This window comes from Papio anubis, unplaced genomic scaffold, assembly GCF_008728515.1.
Source record: "Papio anubis isolate 15944 unplaced genomic scaffold, Panubis1.0 scaffold48, whole genome shotgun sequence".
Taxonomy (NCBI): Eukaryota; Metazoa; Chordata; class Mammalia; order Primates; family Cercopithecidae; genus Papio; species Papio anubis.
In genome coordinates, this window is record NW_022164993.1 from 398,254 (window position 1) to 403,405 (window position 5,152).

General features: G+C 54.3%; 1 non-coding gene and 1 pseudogene across 1 annotated transcript; both read right to left on the reverse strand.

Moving 5' to 3' along the window:
* Window positions 1–449: 449 nt before the first annotated feature.
* LOC116273213 lies at window positions 450–568 on the reverse strand. The gene has a single exon (XR_004181655.1). It is a non-coding gene; the product is annotated as a 5S ribosomal RNA (ribosomal RNA).
* Window positions 569–2,906: 2,338 nt separating this feature from the next.
* On the reverse strand, window positions 2,907–3,015 carry LOC116273230 (annotated as a pseudogene).
* Between the last annotated feature and the right edge of the window lie 2,137 nt (window positions 3,016–5,152).

The following is a 5,152-nucleotide window of genomic DNA, read 5'->3' on the forward strand; positions in this document are numbered from 1 at the left end:
AGAGAGAAAGAGAGAAAGAGAGAAAGAAGAGAAAGAAGAGAAAGAAGAGAAAGAAAGAAAGAAGAAAGGAAAAAAGAGAGAGAAAGAAAGAAAAGAAGGAAGGGAGAGAAAGAAAGAAAGAAAAAAAGAAAGAGAGAGAAAGAAAGGAAAGAAAGAAAAAAAGAAGGGAATGAAGAATGAAGAAAAAAGAAATAATGAAAGAGAGAAAGAAAAGAAAGAGAGAAAGAAAGGAAAGAAAGAAGAAAGAAAGAGAGGAAGAAAAGAAAGAAGGAAGGAAAGAATGAAAGAAAGAGAGAGAAAGAAAGAAAAGAAAGAAAGAAGGAAAGAAATAAGAAAGAATGCAATAAAGAAAGAAGGAAAGGAAGAAAAGAAAGAAAAAGAAAGAAGAGAGAGAGAGAAGGAAAGAAAGGAAGGTAGAAAGGAAAGAAAGACAAGAAAGAAAGCAAAAAAGCCTACAGCACCTAGTATTCCCAGGTGGTCTCCCATCCAAGCACTAACCAGGCCTGACCCTGCTTAGCTTCCGAGATCAGATGAGATCAGGTGCATTCAAGGTGGTATGGCCATAGATGCCAGCAGAAGGACCTGGTTGCCCCAAGAGGCTGGCCCAGCCATGCCCACCGGCTTCCAGCCAGCACCACCAGCCCAGGGCTGCCGGTCTCATATCGGGACCCCCAAGCCACTCACCTGCGACCTTCCCCCAGCTCCTGAGCTCCCGAGCTTCCACCGTGTCGGGCCCACTCGGAACAGGGAGAGCTCCAAGGCATCAGGGCCCACTGCCCACGATTCTGGGACCCTATCCGGTCCTGCTCCCTGTCTTGGAGTTATTCTTTTGGATCCCTGCCCACTCAGGAGCTTCTGTTAGGCCCCCTCTTGCCCCACCCAGCCAGAGCCGTCATGGCTGGCCAAGGTTGAACAGCCGGCCCAGCCGCGTGTGGCCTTTTTTTCACAATGCGCCCACCACGGTTGCTTGTGATGACCAAGACAGGCCGGGTAGAGAAGAGGACATTGAAGGTTGGGGAATGGCCCTGCTTTGCCCTGGGCTGGCACTAGAGCCAGCAGCCTGATCTCCAGCAAGAGGGGCTGAGAGAGACCCAGACACACCCCACCAACACAAGGAGCAAATCCACAGCCCAACACACAGACACACCCAGGCACTCGTGCGTGGGAACAGACATGCAAGCGAGCACACACACAGACACATGCATACACACACACGCACACGCACACGTGCACACACACACAAACGGCTTGAAGGAGATCAAGGAAGAGATGGATGGAGACATTGAAGCCAAGGCAGGGAGAAATACAGTGACGGAGCGAGACAGGGAAGGTGGAGAGGGATAGAGACAGACAGCGAGGCAGAGATAGAGAGAGAGACAGAGAAAGAGAGAGAGACAGAGAGACAGAGGGAAGGCGATAGAAGTATCATGACATGCAGGGGCAAACCCAGAAGAGAGGTGCAGCAAGCTAGAGAGAGAGATCAATAGAGCCTTGGAGAGGGAGCACCCTGCTCCAGTAGGCAGGGTCCTTTTGAGCAGACCGGGATGCATTCGAGGGGCCTTGGACTGGGCCAGAACAGGGTGGCCAGGCCGTCCATGGGAGAGGACCAATGGAGCACTGAGACGGGTTTTGTCCTGGATTAATTGCTTGCTTTGGAAGTGGATTTCATAGGCTCCTTACTTTGTTGGCACCAGCCTATGCTCTTGGTGCGGTACAGTGATCACCTTGATTTGCAGAGTGCCCCCGCCCAACTGGCAGTAGCTGTGGAACCGGGCATGCCCACTGGGCCCAAGGCCTGGGTCTCTGGCGTGTCCTTGGGACTGGAGTTTACACGAACTTAGTGGCAATGGGAATCCTGGTGCACAGGGACTGTTTTCGTAGTGGCTGGCGATGTAATGTCCTTCCCCCAAATAAAGCAGCTCCTGCTTTCTGGAGCGGAGGTCTTGGCTAGCATGTGTGGTACCCGCTGCCCCTGCCCGCCCCTTCTCCCTGATTGGAGGGTGGCGAAAGATGAGAGGATTGAATCGCCTAGGCCTTCCGGGAGTGGGAAGGCATCGCGAACAGCAGGGAACCAGTGCCTGCGCCTTTGGGGTCTGGCCCCCTGCTCTCCCGGGCTGGAGCTGGGCTCCTGGCAGATCATCGGCGAGGCGGAAGTGGTGGGATGCTGCTGCCCAGTGGTGCTTTGGTGACAGACCACTAGGAGTAGGTCCTGGCTGCGGCGGGTGTGAAGGCAGGCAATAAAGCGGGAGCAGTCAGGGGAGGTCCAGAAGCATGGCGACAGTAGGGGGAAGGGAGGGAGGGGGAAAGCCACAAAAGCCTACTGCAGGCTGGGCGCAGTGAATCACGAATGCAATCCCAGCACTTTGGGAGGCTGAGGTGTGTGGATCACGAGGTCAGGAGATCCAGACCAGCCTGGCTTACATGGTGACACCTCGTCTCTACTAAAACTACAAAACCTAAGCCGACATGGTGGTGGGCGCATGTAGTCCCAGCTGCTTGGGAGGCTAAGGCAGGAGAATGGCGTGAACCCGGGAGGCAGAGCTTGCAGTGAGCTAAGATGTGCCACTACACTAAAGCCTGGGTGACAGAGTGAGACTGTGTTTGGAAGAAAAAGGGAGAAGAAAAGAAAGAAAAGAAAGAAAAGAGAAAGAAAGAAAGAAAGAAAGAAAGAAAGAAAGAAAGAAAGAAGAAAGAAAGAAAGAAAGAAAGAAAGAAAAGAGGAAAGGAAAGGAAAGGAAAGGAAAGGAAAGGAAAGGAAAGGAAAGGGAAAGGAAAGGAAAGGGAAGGGGAAGGAAGGGAAGGGAAGGGAAGGGAAGGGAAGGAAGGAAGGGAAGGGAAGGGAAGGGAAGGGAAGGGAAGGGAAGGGAAGGAAAGGAAAGGAAAGGAAAGGAAGAAGGAAGGAAAAAAGCCTACAGCACCCAGTATTCCCAGGCCATCTCCCATCCAAGTACTAACCAGGCCCGACTCTGCTTAGCTTCTGAGATCAGATGCGTTCAGGGTGGTATGGCCATAGATGCTAGTAGAGGCGCCTGGCTTCCCTAACAGCTCATCAACCATGACTACCGGCTTCCAGCCGGCACCACCAGCCCGGGGGCCCTGGGCTCGAATCGGGACCTATGAGCCGCTTGCCCCCGGCCTTCCCCGGGTTCCCGAGATTCCAAGGTTCCACCACATCGGGCCTACTCAGAACAGGGAGTGCCCCGAGGTGTCAGAGCCCAGGGCCCAGGATCCTGGGACACCGTCCCGACTTCAGCCCTGTCGTGGAGATGTTCTTTTGGATCCCAGGGCACTCAGGAGCTTCTGCAAGGCCCCCTCTTGCTCCACCCACACAGAGCCATCAGGGCTGGCCAAGGGTGAACAGCCTGCCCAGCTGCACGCGGCCTTTTTCTCACAACGCCCACACCACGGTCCCTTGTCCAGACCAAGACCTGGCCAGTGGGCAAGAGGACGACAGGAGTTGGGGGTTGGCAGATGGCCCTGCTTTTCCCCAGGCTGGCACTAGAGCCGGCAGCCTGATCACCGGCGAGAGTTACTGAGAGAAACCCAGTCACACCCCACAACCACCAGGAGAAAATCCACAGACCCACACACAGAAACACCTAGGTGATCGCATGCGGGAACCCACACAAGTGTGCAAACACACACAGACACACACACACATGCACGCACATGCAAACGGCTTGAAGGAGAGCAAGGAAGACATGGAGGGAGAGATTGAAACCGAGGGAGGGAAAGAGACAGCAGTCGAGGGAGACAGGGCACGGGGAGAGGGAAAGGGACAGACAGAGAGGGAGAGAAAGAGAGAGGGACAGAGAAAGAGAGAGAGACAGAGAGACAGAGAGAAGGCAACAGAAGGAGTGTGAGTTGCAGGGGCAAACCCAGAAGAGAGAGGGTAAGGGAGTTACAGAGCGAGAGCAATAGAGCCTTGGAGAGGGCGTGCCCTGCTCCGGTAGGCAGGTCCCTTTTGAGCAGACTTGGTTAGGGTGGAGGGGGCATGGGCTGGGCCAGAACAAGGTGACCAGGCCGTCCATGCAAGAGGAGTAATGGAGCTCTGAGACAGGTTTTGTCTTGGGTTAATTGCTTGCTTTGTAGGTGGTTTTTGTAGGCTCCTTCCATTGTTGGAACCTCCCTTTGCTCCTGGTACGGTGCGTTGGGACCCTAGATTTGCAGAGTTCCTCCGTCCACTTGGCAGGAGCCATGGAAATGGGTGAGCCCATGGTACCCGAGGCCTGGGTCTCTGGCATGTCCTTGGGACTGGAGTTTACACGAAGTTGGTGGCAATGGAATCTGGGTGCACAGGGACTGTTTGCCTGGTGGCTGGCAAAGCAATATCCTTCCCCTGGATAAAGCGGCCCCTGTGTTCTGGAGCAGAGGTCTTGGCTGGTGTGTGTGGCACCTGCTGCTGCTGCTTCCCACTTCCCCCAGTTTGGAAGGTTGAGGCAGCGTCCGATGAGTGCATTGAATCACCTTGGAATTCCGGGAGCGGGAAGGCAGCTCCAACGGCAGGGAACCTGTGCCTGCGCCTTTGTGGACTGCCCCCTTGACCTCCCGGGATGGACCAGAGCTCCAGGCATGGCAGCAGCAAGGCGGAAGCGGTGGTATGCTGCTGCCTGATTGTGCTTTCGGGGCGGACCCCCAAGAGTACGTCCCCAGCTGCAGCGGGTTTGTAGGCGGGCGATAAAGTGGGGGCAGAGTCCGGGGAGTTTGGAAAGGATGGCAAGAGTAGGGGAAAGGGAGGGAGGGGGGAAGCCACAAAAGACTACAGCAGGGTGGGCGCGGTGGATCACGCCTGTAACCACAGCACGTTGGGATTCAGAGGTGAGTGGATCACGAGGTCAGGAGATCCATACCAGTCTGGCTAACATGGTGAAGCCCCCTCTCTACTAAAACTACAAAACATGAGCCTGGAGTGGGGCTCGAGAGGCTGAGGCAGGAGAATGGTGTGAACGTGTGAGAGGGAGCTTGCAGTGAGCCGAGATCCCACCACTGCACTCCACCCTGGGTGATAGAGTGACACTCCGTCTGGGAGAAAAAGAAAGAAGGAAGGAAAAAAGAGAGAGAGAAGAAAGAAAGAAAGAAAGAAAGAAAGAAAGAAAGAAAGAAAGAAAGAAAGAAAGAAAGAAGGAAGGAAGGAATGAAGGAAGGAAGGAAG